Raw genomic sequence first — 15,800 nt, forward strand, 5'->3', positions numbered from 1 at the left:
AAGTTAATAGAACCCCCAAAACAATGTAAAATAGAAAGTCAAAAGTTTGTAAATTTTACTAACTGCAGTTATTGAGTTCCTGAGCATATTTTCCCAGTTACCCATGTTGTTTCCGGTAGCTGTAGTTAATTTTTACTGTTGTAATCAAACTTTCATTGAGGTAATAATGCAGTTTTTGTATTGTAATCTTTTTTCCATGGACATATCTTCATTTTTCTAAATTTTTTATAATTATAAACATTTGATGAACAAATGTTCTGGTATGTTTTGATGCACATGTATAAGAGGTTTTCGTTTTTGTTCTTGTTCTAAATGTGATATATCTGATTATAAAATTGATGGGACTTCAGATATCTTTAACTTTAATAAATAACACTAGGCTATTTTACATAGTGATATTATGAAACTGTGTACTTACTAGAGTGTAAAAATCACTTGTTCCACTTAACTGTAGACATTTATTATCTGACTGATTTTCAATTTGATAGTTGTGAATGACATTGCATTTGTGAATATAATTTGTTTTTGCTGGATTACTCCTAAGCATGTGCTGCTTGTGTGACTACTAGCCATTTGACTTAGTTCTCTAAAATGCTTTTCCCTGTCTTGTGTCCATTTTTATAGTGAGTAGTTTGTCTTTATCATATTGATTCCTTACATTCTTTAAACATATCTTTTTTTCAGTTGAATTTTGTTGTAAGTATATTTTATGATATTTTGACTTAATTCTTTAGGTATCCTATAAATCCTTCTTATTTTCATTCCTACTGTGGCAAAACTTTCAGACTTATGTAGTTTCTCCATTTCCTTTCTTTACTGGCATTTTGCAATATAAATTGTTTCATTTCTGTTACTTGACACTTGCTGGCTAAGGGAAGATTTAAGAATTTTTTGGCCTTCAAAGTTACCAATCATCCATCTGATTTTTTATTTCAAAATTTTATTGAGTCCTCTCATATTCTTCGTAATTTTTTATTTATATGTTTCTATTATGTTTACTATAAGCTCATGTAATTTTGTTTGATGAAAAAAAAGAAAAGCTGTCTTTAGTCTATTGTTAGTCCATGTTTAAGTAGAAACAATTTCAATATTTGATATATTAATTAAAAAAGTGAATAAAAGACTCATGATAATTTTGAATTTTCAAATAAACTAAAAGCCATATACCTACATTTGTTTATTTGACCCTATTAATCATTTTTTATTCAATAGCAATCTCTTGGTTTCTATGACACTTTCACAGACTTTCTCTCATTCTGCCTTCAAATTTATCCTGCCCTGCTGGTTTTACTAATTTCAATACACACACACACACACACACACACACACACACACAGGAACCACTATTCAGAGGCCTGAATTAGATTGACCAGGAATAACACCTACAGAAATAGAATGAGAAATTAAAGCAAGTTTTTTCAGAATCTACCTTCAGCTTCCTCTACTACTAAAAAAATGCCCAGTGCCTTAAAATGGACACTTGCCTGATCTCCTTAAAATGAGGAACCAGCTGGAATCCATTTTAATTCAGAACAAAGGCAAATTTTAAACAGAAGAACATGGAAAACTCTACATGTGTGACATTTACAAATCCGGTCTAGAACAATGCGTTTGCTCCTTTAATAAAAAGAAGACATACTATTGAGACTTGTACTTAATTTCTGATGCAGTTTACTACACACCTTTTGAGAAAAACTTACCAATGTTTAGGGTTGGGAAATTGCTTATAGGTAGGTCTCACTGAAGCCTTATGGTACTGAATTCAATTTCTGACACATAGATTTCACCATAATATCTGAAATTTTGTGAAAAATGATATAAAAATATCTATGTTAATGGTAACTGATAATCTTTGTTGACTTCTGAGATAAATTTCAAAGGGAAAATGCTATTCTTATCAAACAATGACTTCTTTCCAAAAGGAAAATACTTCAGTTTTCTTAAGCATCACAGGGGTTGCTCAAGCTTTGCCCTACTCTCTTAGATACACTGACATACTTTTTCTCTTTGTACTTTTATTTTATATAACTGAATAGAGTGCTGTTTAAGTTTTATGTTTCATCATAAATGATATATCAGTAAAATAACATAGTATTATTAAATTTCTCTGAATAGCAAAATGTGTAGCTGTGATCTTCCTGAATAATAAAATGTGTGTGAAACTCCTTGAGTAACAATTTGCATAGCCTGTAATCAGTTTAGGCATTTTCAAGTTGACATACCATGTACATATACATTCATTTATTTGGCACTCACTGAGCTCTTGGGGAACCATAAGCTAGGGACAGTACTACTTTGGGAGTGTACAATTTGAGCATACAGACTACAGAGTAATTTCTCTCTAGTCTGGCAGAAAGACCAGTGACTAAGGCGTTCAGGGAAAGGTAAGCCCAGGCTGATGGAACTGCCAGAAAAGTAACAGAGATGTAAAGGGAGGACTTCACATTTAGAGAATAGCAATGACTTTAGAATAGTCATTCCTCCACTGGAGGAAAGGAGATTGTTAAATTGAAGCTTATAGATAGATCATTAAGGACAATGATTTTTATTCTAAGCAATAATGTGTACTGAAGGCAATGAAAACCCATAAATGGAATTGATACAGAAATGTTACTTAATTACACATTTGCATTTTCAAAACAGTATACACATGTGATTCAAAAAGATAAATTTAGCAGCATGGGATAGGGCAAATCGTGACTTTTTTCTTTTGAATCATATATTGTTGATTATGTTGTCACAGATGCCACAATTTTTCCCTCTTAGTCCCCATCCATCCCAAACCCCTCACTCCTTCAGACAATTCCCATACCTTTGTTGATGTCCACGGATCATGTGTATAAGTTCTTTGGCTATTCCATTTCCTGTACTGTACTTTATGTCCCCATGACTATTCTGTGGCTACCAATTTGTACTTCCTAATCCTCTCACCTTTTCACCAATTCTCCCCAAAACCCCTTCATATATGGCAACCATAAAAACTCTCTTCATATCCATGATTCTGTCTGTTCTTCTTGTTGCTTAGTTAGATTTCATTGTTGATACATATGTGTTTATTGCCATTTTATTTGAAGATTATAGTTTTAATCTTCTTTTTCTTAAATAAGTCCCTTTAACATTTCATATAATAATAGTTTGGTAATGATGAACTGCTTTAGTTTTTTTTCTTGTCTGAGAAGCTCTTTATTTGACCTTTGATTCTATATGATAGCTTTGCTGGGTAGAACAATTTTGGCTGTAGGTCCCTGCTTTTTGTGACTTTGAATATTTCTTGCCAACACCTTCTAGCCTGCAAAATTTCTCTTGAGAAATCAGCTGACAGTCTTATAAAAATTCCTCTGCAGGTAACAAACTGCTTTTTCCCTTGCTTCCTTTAAGATTCTGTTTTTTCTTTAACTTTCTCCTTCACAAAATTAAGTAAATTTTCTTTCATTATTTTTTCAAATTTCCAATTTCTTGCTCTTTCTCTTTGTCTTCTGGCACCCCTATGATGTGAATGTTGGATAGCTTGAAGTTGTCCCAGAGGCTTCTTATAGGATACTCATGTTTTTTGATTTATGTTTTCTTTTTGTTGTTTCTGATTAGTTATTTTTTGTTTCCTTATGTTCCATATCATTGCTTTAACTCTCAGCTTAGTCCATTATACTTTGATTCCCTGTAAATTATTCTTTATTTCCTCTAGTTATCCTTCATTTTTTGCCTTGGCCTTTTTCATGCTGTTGAGGTTCTCACTAAGTTCCTTGAACATCCTTATAACAAGTGTTTTGAGTTCTGATCTGATAGATTGCTCATCTCCATTTTGTTTAGTACTTTTTCTAGAGTTTTGATCTGTTCTTTCATTTCAGTTATGTTTGTTTTGTCTCCTCATTTTGGCTTCTCCCTTGTGTTTGTTTCTATATATTAGGTAGATCTTCTATGACTCCCAGTCTTGGTAGCATGGCCTAATGTAGTAGGTGTTCTGTACAGTCCAACATCTCCTTTCACCCTAGCTGGGCACTCACAGTATACCCTCTGTGTGGGCTGAGTATACCCTCCTCTTGTAGTTCAGCCTTGATTGTGTTGGGAGATCAATGGGAGGGATTTAGTTAGGCCAGTCAGCTGCAAAGAATGGCTGAGACCACTGAAAACTAACCTCCACCCTCCATGGAGGATCTGCTGTGTTGGGACAGGATGGTGTCCTCTGATGTGGTTTGTAGCTGTCCACTGGGTGTGCAGACTCTAGGGTTTCCAGTTTGTGTACCTCAGGTTCAGCCACCACCTGTGTTACACTTGGAGCCACCCAGCATTAGCTACAAAACAATCTGCAGATGGCTGCTAATTGTGCTGGGCTCAGAGGTTCCCAGGCAAAGCCAAACTGTGATCCAAAGCTGGCTTCTGCTAGTGCCTGATCTGAGACTGCATGGCCAAAGTTATGGGGACTGGGGGTTCACTGAAGCTGGCTGTTGCTTGAGAGCATTTAGGAAGATGTGAAGTCTGAGACATTCATATGAAAAAAACAGTTAACAGCTTGGGTAGTCTGAAAGTTGTGTGGGTCAGAGCCTCAGGTATTTACTAGGACAGAGTAAACTGTGTGAGCCAGATTGATGTAGTCTCAGATATGCCCCACCTGCCAGCTCTGTGGCTCTGAAAAGGAAAAAAATGGCCTCTGCCCACCTTTCTGTCTGGGAGAAAGCTATCCCCCACTTCTTGCCCTTATGCCAGACACAGATACAGTACCTCTCTGTATGCCACTGGTACCTTTCAAGCTGCTACCCTGGTGCTGGAGCTCAAACAGAATGAGTCTGAGTGAGTTTGTGTATGGGCCCTTTAAGAGTAACTGCTTGAGAATACAGTAGTTCCTTTCACCGATTCAAACTTACTGTTTTTTACAACCAAAAGTTATGGGGAGTTATCTTCCTGGCACTGGAACCCTGAGCTGGTGGGCCTGGTGTGAGGTACCAAGATATACCTCCCAAATTTTTATCCACCACACATGGGTGTGGGACTAGCCCCTTCCACATCTTTGTGTCTCTGTGTCACTCAGTTTTGTGATTGGAAGTAGTTTCTTTAGGTCTGTATTTTAGTTGTAATTTTGATGTGGTTGTGTGAGGAGGTGAACTGCGTTTACCTATATCTCCATCTTGACTAGAAGTCTCCCAAAGAAGTCCCCAAATCATGATTTTTATATGGGACACCATGTGACTATCTTATAAATCTAAGTATGCAGTGATAACTGAACTAGCAGCCAAAGAAGATAGCAAGACTTAAGGGATATGTAAGTTTGAGAAATAATTAGGAAGACATTTTCATAGAACTTGACCCACTGAGTGTGCAGGACCAAGGTAGAGAAAAAAATCAAATATAAAGTTTAGTTTCCTGGCTTAGAAAACTGTATATAATACCATTTGATGGAATTAAATCCTTTCCACTGGATATGTGGAAAGATGGGTATGTTTTGGGTTGGAGAGCTTGACTTGCCTACCACTCACTTGGGAGGACAAAATAAGCTATTGAGAGGAATATATTAGATCAGAGAACTAGCCACCCTTGTTCTCATCAGGACAGCTCAGTAAGTCACCTTACTGTACAAAAGCAGTGTAACAAAGTCAGGAGGAGAATGAGGTGGCATTAAGAGCTGACCTTGAAGTCCACTGGTTATTAGGATCCATGTGGTGGCTGATAAGATTTCATTTTCTATTACAAATGTGCCCTCTATGCCTTAGGGTTCTGCCTTATCTAAGGAACTGGGTTAATAAGGAGTATTTGTGCCCTATATGTGGATATAAGTCATTTTTTTTCTGATCTAAATCAGCCTGGTCAGTCCATAGTGACACATCTGATTCTGGTTCTGCCACTTGACTGCCCCTGGGATTCCCTCAGGAAGAAATGTTCCTACTATACTGACTTCAGTAGTTGCACTTTGTATTACTTAACAGGAGCTTGAACCCACATGCTTTCTCTCATACTTTCTCTTGTACCTGTGTCCACTGTAGGACACAGCTGAGATCATCTTGAAACATTTAGGAAGACCTTTCTAACAGTTCATGGAAAATAGAAGGGAATTACAAATAGTATATGTTGGCTACATTTGGGAGAATAGTTCCAGCATTTTACTAACCACCTGCTTCCAGATTCAACTGGCTAGATTTTTTCATTGACTAGGTCCTAACTCCCCCTTCCAAAGAGGCCCTTTCTTACTTCCAAATTCTTTGTAGGTCGTGGCAACAGGAAAGAAAACATTACTTCTTTTTTTTAAAAGATTTATTTATTTTTAGAGAGGGAAGGGAGGGAAATAGAGAGAGAGAGAGAAACATCAATGTGCGGTTGCTGGGGGTTATGGCCTGCAACCCAGGCATGTACCCTGGCTGGGAATCGAACCTGGGACACTAAAACATTACTTCTTTACTTGATCTGTTATTTTAACTCATTTTCAAGAAATACCCATCTTAACAGCCAGGGATATTAAATTTTACATTTTAAAAAAATATCTACCTAGTCATAATGTATATAATATTGATTAAAGAATACTTTATGTTTTACTGTTGATTCTCAATATACCAAAGTAAATTATTTCTGAAATTTGGATCTTCCTATTTTTTGCATATTTCTTAAATAAAATTTAAAATTGAAAAGTTTCTTTTAAGTGATTTTAAAAAAATTAACTTTCTGAGCCCTGGCTGGTGTAGCTCAGTGGATTGGGTGTGGGCTGCGAACCAGGCATCGCAGGTTCGATTCCCAGTCAGGGCACATTCCTGGGTTGTAGGCCACGGCCCCCAGCAACCGCACATTGATGTTTCTCTCTCTCTCTCTCTCCCTCCCTTTCCTCTCTAAAAATAATGAATAAATAAAATCTTTAAAACAAAGAAAGAAAAAAAAAAAAGAAAAGGGCATCCTTGTTAGAGAAATTGGCCAAAGTTTAAGAACATTCCTAGAAGTTTAAAAAAAATTAACTTTCCAAATATGACTATATAAGCATTTATAATAGTGATTATTATAATTTAAAAACAAAAAAGTTAAAAATTCAAATTTACTTATCAAGTCTTACCTTTTCAAGTTAATAATGGTATCATTACAACTGCATCCCTCAGCAGTATAAATTATTGAAATAAAAGATGTAAAATTGTAGGGTTTACCTATCTGTTGTGTTAAGCTATTTTAAATCCTATTTTTACTCATTATAATGTTCTTGATGATCACAGAGACTTTAATAGAAAGATAGAGATCTTCCTTGTGCTCTAATTAGCATGGCCTTAAATCCTTCACATGCATAAAAGTGATCATAGTAAAAGGTGAAAGATTTATATGATCTGAAGAAAAAATAGAGCACAAAGAAAAATAAAATATTTAGGTACAAATTTTAACCACGGAGGTAAAAGACCTGTACTGAGAAAACTACACAACACTGAAGAAAGAAAATAAGGAAGACACAAATTATTGGCAGCATATACCATGTTCATGAATAGTAAGAGTTAACATCATTAAAATGTTCATAGTACCCAAAGCAATTTATAGATTCAACACAATCCCCATCAAAATACCAATGATATATTTCACAGATATTGAACAGATATATCAAAAACTTGTATGAAGCAATAAATGACCCTGAATAGCCTCAGCAATTTTGAGAAAGAGGAACAAAATAGGAGGGATCGCAGTACCTGATATCAAATTATATTACAAGGCCACTGTACTCAAAAATAATGTGGTATTGGCATAAGAACAGACACATAGATCAGTGGAATAGAATAGAGAGCCCAGAAATAAACCCATATCAATCAATGTTTTACAGAAGGGGAAGGAGCATAAAATGGAGTAAAAACAGCCTCTTCAACAAATGGTGTTGAGAGATCTGGACAAATACATGCAAAAAATGAAACTAGACCACCAACTTATGTCATACACAGAATAAAATAAAAATGGACAAAATACTTAAATATAAGTCATGACACCATAAAAGTCCTAGAGAAGAACATAGGAAGAAAAATACAGATGTCCCATGCAGAAATATTTTCACTGATACATCCCCTAGGGCAACAGAAATGAAAAAAAAAATAAACAAATTGGACTACATTAAATTAAAAATCTTTTGCACAGCTAAAGAAAACATCAACAAAATGGAAAGGGAACCAACCATATGGGAAAACATATTTTCCAATGATACCTTGGACGAAGGTTTGATCTTCACAATATAGAAGAACTTACATGACTCTATACTAGGAAGACAAACAACCAAATTAAAAAATGAGTAAAGGACCTGAACAGGCACTTCTTAATGGAGAACATATAGAGGGCCCATACACTTGAAAAAATGAACATCAGTAGCCATCAGGCAGATGCAAATTAAAAACACAATGAGATACCACTTCACACTGGTGAGAATGGCCATTATTAACAGGTCAACAAACAACACGTGTCGGAGAGGATGTGGAGAAAAGGGAACCCTAGTGCACTGTTGGTGGGGATGCAAACTTGTACAGCCACTGTGGAAAACACTATAGAATTTCCTCAGAAAATTAAAAATGGAACTGCCTTTTCACACAGTAATTGCACTGTTGGGATTACATCCTAAGAATTCTGAAACCCCAATCCAAATGAACCTATGCATCCCTGCATTCATAGCAGACAATTTACAATAGCCAAATGCTGGAAAGATCCTAAGTGCCCATCAGCACATGAGTGGATAAAGAGTGATGTACATTTACATGATGGAATACTACGCAGCAGAAAGAAAGAAGGAGCTCCTACTCTTTGCAACAGCATGGATGGAAATGAAAAGCATTATGCCAAGTGAAATAAGCTAGGTGGTGAAAGAGAAATACCATATGATCTCACCTTAAGTGGAACTTAATCAACAAAACAAACAAGCAAGCAAAATACAACCAGAAACACTGAAATTAAGAACAAACTGACAGTAATCAGAGTGGAGGTGGGAGGGGACAATGGAAGGGAAGGGGGGAAGTGTTTCTAGGAACAACTATAAAAGACACATGGAAAAAACCAAGAGGTGGTAGAATCAGGGGATAGAGATAGGGATAGCTGAAGTAGAGGGTAGTGGTGGAGGGAAATGGAGACAACTGTACTTGCACAACAATAAAAAAATAAAAAATAAATAAATCAACAAATAAGTGCTGGTGAGGTTGTGGATAAAAGAGAATCCTAGTACATTTTTGGTGGGAATACAGCCATTGTGGAAACAGTATGGAATTTCCTTAAAAAAGCTAAAGATGGAACTGCCTTTTTACCCAGTAATCCCACTTTTGGGATTATACACTAAGAATCCTGAAACACCAATTCAAAAGAACCTGTGCACCTCAATGTTCATAGCAGCACAATTTACAATAGCCAAATGCTAGAAGCAGCCTAGGTGCCCATCAGTAAATGAATTAATCAAAACACTGTGGTTCATTTACATAATGCAATGCTACACAGCAGAAAGAAAGAAGGAACTCCTACCTTTTGTGACAGCATGAATGGAACTGGAGATTATTATGCTAAGTGAAATAAGCTAGGTGGTGAAAGACAAATACCATATGATCTCACCTATAAGTGGAACCTAATCAACAAAACAAACAAATGAACAAGATAGAACCAGAGACTTTGAAATAATGAACAAACTGACAGTGATCAGAGGGGAAGGAGGAAGGGGATAACAGGGAAGGAAGAGAAGAGGCAAGTCAAGGATTACTTGACTTTTTCTTTTCATGTATAAACTTAAAATGATTAAGGAAAATAAAAATTACTCTAATGCTGTTCAGATGCTTTACCTTGGTTTGTATGAAATGGTGAACAAGAACTTTGCATATGAACATGTTTTGTTTCAGTATCAAATTGTGAAAGGGATTACATAATTCTAAAATTGGCAAGGATGAATAGTAGATGACATTGCAAATCCCATTCACTGGTACTTGTCAGGTTATTTTTTGTTCTAAAAATAAAAATATATTTCAAAGTAGATAGGTTCTTAAAATAAGCCACAGAGACACACATTTGAAATAACTAGGAAACATTTGCTTGTAATTCTCTTTTGTACATATAACAGATCACATATTACATAAATTTCATTTATTAATTTGCTCATTGTCTGTGTGCTTTCTTTTTTACATTCAAAGACCCTAGAAAAAAATTACTGGGTTCCTAGTAGACTCTCAAATATTTGGTGATTGTATAAGTAGAAATAACCTTTAGAAATATATAACCCATAGTCATCAGTTGGAAATATTCGACTTTCTGGCTCTTTTAAAACGTGTGGCTATAAAACATCAGGGGATAAAGTTTATTATTCTAAATAGCTCTCTAACATTCTGGTAAAAAAATTAGACATTACTTATTTACATGTATTGAAATTTGCCTTTAGGTTATTTCATATGTTAAGAAAATGTTAAGAAAATAGCAAGCAGTGTTCAATCCTTAGTGTAAAACAGTGTTGCATTACACAATGATGATCTAAACAGTATAATTTTGTTTATGTATGGGAGTACAAATGGCCTGATATTGCTATTTATTTAAGTAAAATCCATTTAATTTCAAGGTTAATCTCCATCCCCAGCCATAGACTACCATTATCTACTTGAAAAGATTAAAGTTTCACAACACAGTGCAGTTAGTGACAGGAATGAGGCTTTAGCAAATGGATATATGGAAATATTGAGAAGATTCTGCAGTCTAATGAACTATTCAGAGCAAAGAAGGTTGCTAGTCTGTTACTAGATACATAAAGTTTTATAATTATATCTTCTTGCTGTATGGAACCTATTATTAATATACAATGTGCTTTTTTGTCTGTTGTAAACTTTTTTGACTCAAAATCCATAGTTTCTAATCATAGTATAGCCACCATTGCACTATTTTGTTTACTATTTATGTGAAATAACTTTTTCCAACTTTTTACTTTCAAGTTCTTTGTTCTTTTAATTAAAGTTAGTCTTTAGTAGATAGCATGTAGCTGAATTATAAATTGTTAACTTTTCTGCCAACCTCTGTGTTTTTATGGAAGAATTTAGTTCACTACATTTAAAATAAATACTGTTAATGGACTTAATTTCATCATTTTTCTCTTTCTTTATTATTATTTACTAATTATTGTATTATTTTCTATACAAACAACTGTAAACCTAGTTTCACCCACCCCTGTGTGCTTTAGATTTTTGTCCCTTATTCTTATATTACTCTTTTGTTTAGTTTATATTTTGTAGTGAAACATTAGGTACTTTTCTTATTACCTTTTGCATATATTTTATAGCTATTTTATTTGTGATTACCATGGATATCACATTTAACATTCTAAAGTTGTAACAATCTAATTTGTGCTAACTTAGCTTCAGTGACAAACAAAAAAGGTTGCTTCATTATACCTCTGCCTCTACTACTTTTGGTTGTTGATGTCACAAAATTACACCTTTATATTTTGAATGTTCCCTGACATAATTTAATAATTATTAAATGCACTAGTCCCTTAAATTAGGTAGAATCCAAAATTATAATAATAGTAGCTTTCAGACAAATAATTTTTAAAATGTGTTTGTCTCATAAATAATGTAGACAACAAAAGTACACTTATAAACTGTAATTTCAATAACACAAGCTTTTATAATTGCCCATGTATTTACCTTTACTGAGAATTTTATTTTTTATATAACTTCAAGTTGCTGGCTAATGTCCTTTCATTTTACTTTGCAGAACTCCTTTGAGTATTTTGTGCAGGTCAGATCTAGTGGTAATAAATTTACTTAGCTTTTGTTTCTATATGAATGTCTTAATTTTCCACTCACCTTTGAAGGACAGTTTTGCCTCCTGTTAGATTTTGGTTAAGAGTTTTGTTTGTTAGCATTTTTTTTTCTTTTAGCACTTTAAATATATTGCCTATTGCTTTCTAGCCTCCAAAGTTTCTGATGAGTAGTCTCCTTCTATTCTTAATGAGGATCTTTTGTATACTATGTGTCAACATTTTCTTGCTGCTTTCAAGATTCTCTCTTTGGCTTTTATTAGTTTGAATAAAATCTGTCTCAATGTGTATCTTTTTTATTTCATTTTTCTTAGAGTTTGCTGAACTTGTATGTATATGTTACTTTCTTTTATTAACTTGGGAAGTCATTATTTCTTCAAATATTTTCTCTTCCTATTTCTCTTCTCCTTCTGGAACTACCATATGCTTATGTGGTTTTACAGATAATACACTATACGTCCCTTAGACTTACCTATTCTTCTTCAATCTTTGTTTTTCTCTACTTTGGACTCAGTAATGCCCATTGTGCTGTATTCAAAATTACTGATACTTTTTCTGCCTGCTCAAATCTTTCTTTGGATTCTGCTATTTTTTTTAAATTTATTGCACTTTTCAGCTTCACATTTTTTTGTTTGTTCCTCTTAGACTATCTCTTATTGAAGGTTCCATTTAGTCTATACATCATTTTTCTGAATTTCTGTTTCCTTTAGTTCTTTGAACATCATTCAATTGGTTGTTTTAAAGTCTTTGAACAGTAGAACTGACATGAGGTCTTTTGTCAGGAACAGTTGCCTTGATTCCTACCCCCCTTCACACAGGCCATATTTTTTTCTTCTTTGTATGCTTTATGGCATTTTTAAACTGGACATTTGAATATAATAATGTGATAATCCTGGATATTATATTTTCTTCTTCTGGGTTTGCCTTTAAAAAACAAATGTTTTTGCTTAGTTTCATTTTTATAATTTTTATTTGTGGGCTGTCACTGTGTCAAAGATTAGTTTGAGGTATAAACGTATGATCATCTCAAGTCTTTTCTGAGCCTCACCTCCATCCTGGGCACACACAATTGCTTTCTAACTCTCACTGCATATACAATTATATTTGCATGTCCTACTCTTTAAAATCTAGAGCAAGCTGTGAACAGGCTGCTCTAGAAACACATGCACAGTTCCCTGACACAAGGCTGCATTAAGAACTACAGTAAGCTGCAATTTACTGTCTAAGCCTTCCCCTGAAGGTTGAAAGCCTTCAGTAGACTCCAGGGTTCAAAAATAGTTACAGATTCTGCCAGTGCAATTATGGTCTCAGTGAGGAAAGAGAATCCTGGTACTTCCTAATCTTCTATCTTCCCAGAATCCTCTTATTTCCCTTGCTTTTTGTAAAGTGTGTATGTCTAAAGAATATAGTTTATTTTTGTTATGTTTTAAATTTATAAAATGGTATTATAATGCATTATTTTCAGATACTTAATGTTTCTTTGTTTAGCACTTTATTTCAACAACTTAAGCATACTCTATTTGTGAAACTTTATTAATGAATAAAATAGGAGACATCTCATACACTAATTTTACACTTTGAGGAAATACCAAACTGTTTTTCGATTGTTGCATTAATTCCAGGGAATCAGAGATAAATTTATGTGGATACAGTAGAGGATATTGTCCATGATTTTTATTTTTGCAATAGTTTATACAGGCTTTTTGTCATGACAGTGATGGAAACTGAAAATAAATGATATCCAATAATCCAGTCTAATGAGTAGAAGTATACAAAGATGTTTTCTAAATACAAGAAATTGGTGTGTGTATAATCAGGGTGATAAATGGTATGGAAAATCCAATGAAAATAAATTATTAAACAATTAAATTAAAAAATCAATATGAATAACTTAGACAAATAAGAGAATCAGGAAAATACCTATTAAAGACACAGCTTGCATGCATATATTTTCCAGGTCTGTGTCTGTATCCTTTAGCATTTATTGCAAAATAAAATATCTCAAATTTTAGTAGCTTGAATAACTAAGTCATTATTACTGCTTATTACCTTTTTGTCAGCTAAGAATCTTGTCTTGCCGTTTGCATGTTTCTGTGGTTGACTGTGGGTCTGACAAGCACTTTTGCTAAACTTTCAAAAGCTCAGGGCCTCTGTTGGAACACTTAGTATCTCCTCCATATGCTTGCCAATCATCTAAAAGACTACCCTGAACTCGTCATTTCTACTGGAAAAGTTCTGAATTAAAGGTTTAGTTGCATTCTATTTTGTTGATGATTTCCTTTGCTGTGTAAAACCTTTTAGTTTGATGTAGTCTCATTTGTTATTTTTTTTCTTTTGTTTCCCTTGCCTAAGGAGCTATATCGATATAAAATATTGTCATGAGACATGTCTGAGATTTTACTATGTTTTCTTCTAGGATTTTTATAATTTCAGGTCTAGCATTTAGCTCTATAATCCATTTTGAATTTATTCTTATTTGTAGTGTTAGAAAGTGACCTAGTTTCATTTTTTGACATGTATCTGTCCAATTTTCCCAATACCATTTATTGAATAAGTTATTTAACCCATTGTGGTGCTTGCTTCCTATGTCAAATACTAATTGACTATAAAGTTGTTGATTTACTCCTGGGTTCTCTAGTCTGTTCCATTGATGTATGTGTCTTATTTTAAGCCAGTACCATGTTGTTTTAATTACTATGGAATTATACTATAATTTGATGTTAGGTAGCATGATTTCTTCAACTTTGTTCTTTTTCAAGACCACTTTTGCTATGTGGGGCCTTCTGTGATTTCATATACATTTTTGAAATATTTATTTTAGTTTTGTAAAATAAATCATTGGTATTTTGATAGGAGTTGTGTTGACTATATAGATTGCATTGGGTAGTGGAAATCATCAACAACATAAAATGACACTAAATAGGAGAACGTATTTGCTGATACATCTGATAAGGGGTTTACATCCAAAATTTATAAAGAACTTATAAAACTCAACACCAAAAATAAAATCCTGTTAAAAAATGGGCAAAGGACCTGACTAGACAATTTTCCAAAGAGAACATACAGATGGCCAATAGACATATGAAAGGATGCTCAACATCAAATACCATCAGAAAAATGCAAATTAAAACCACAATGAAATATCACTTCACACCTGTCAGAATGGTTAAACAATAAATCAACAAAGAATAAGGATCAGTGAGGATATGGAGAAAGGGGAACCCTTTTGTGCTATTGGTGGGAATGCAGATAGGTGTACCCATTGTGGATAGCAGTATGGATATACCTCAAAAAAATTAAACATAGAACTGCCTTATGACCCAGAGATTCCACTTCTGGGAATTTATTTGAAGAAACATGTCACACTAATTAAAAAGATTATATGCACCCCTATGTTCATTGTAGCATTATTTACAATTGCCAAGATATGGAAGCAACCCAAGTGTCCATCAGTAGATGAATGGTAAAACAGCTATGGGATATTTACACAATGGAATAATACTCGACCCTTAAAAAGAAAATTTTACCCTTTGTGACAGCATGAATGTACCTGGAGAGTATACTAAATGAAATAAGCCAGTCAGAGTAGAACAACTACCATCTGATTTCACTCATATATGTAATCTAATGAACAAACTGAACTAACAAGCAAAATAAAGATAGAATCGTAGAGAAAGAGCAGGCTGACAGCTTTGGGAGGTGGTTAGGGGGTAAAGGGATGAAGCAAAAAGGAAAAAGAACTCGTGAAACTGGATGACATATGGTTATTGTAGGTGGGGCTGGGGTATAATGGAGAGATATGGTAATGGAAAAAACATAGTAAAAATAAATTTAAAAAATAAAGTAAAATAAGAATTAATAAAAGCTTTAGTTGCAGTACTGCAGTATCTTTACATCTGTTGCAAGCTACTGACGAAGTGCAGCATAGATTTAAGTGATAGGAAGCAGGCATTTTTAATGGGTGACTTCCGAAGTCCAATTGTGAAGGGACTGGAAACAGGGAAGAGTTAAAACTTATTGTTTTACAAATGTCTGTGGTTTTCTTGAAGCATGCAATTTCTCCCTATCTTTATTATGCTGAGCTGACTCTGACAAATCA

General features: G+C 34.2%; 1 protein-coding gene across 2 annotated transcripts in view; it reads left to right on the forward strand.

The window, feature by feature from the left end:
• Nucleotides 1-15,800, forward strand: part of SNTG1 (syntrophin gamma 1) — a 795,508-nt gene that overhangs the window by 175,050 nt on the left and 604,658 nt on the right. The window lies entirely within an intron of this gene.

The sequence above is a fragment of the Phyllostomus discolor genome, chromosome 7 (genome assembly GCF_004126475.2).
Source record: "Phyllostomus discolor isolate MPI-MPIP mPhyDis1 chromosome 7, mPhyDis1.pri.v3, whole genome shotgun sequence".
Lineage (NCBI taxonomy): Eukaryota > Metazoa > Chordata > Mammalia > Chiroptera > Phyllostomidae > Phyllostomus > Phyllostomus discolor.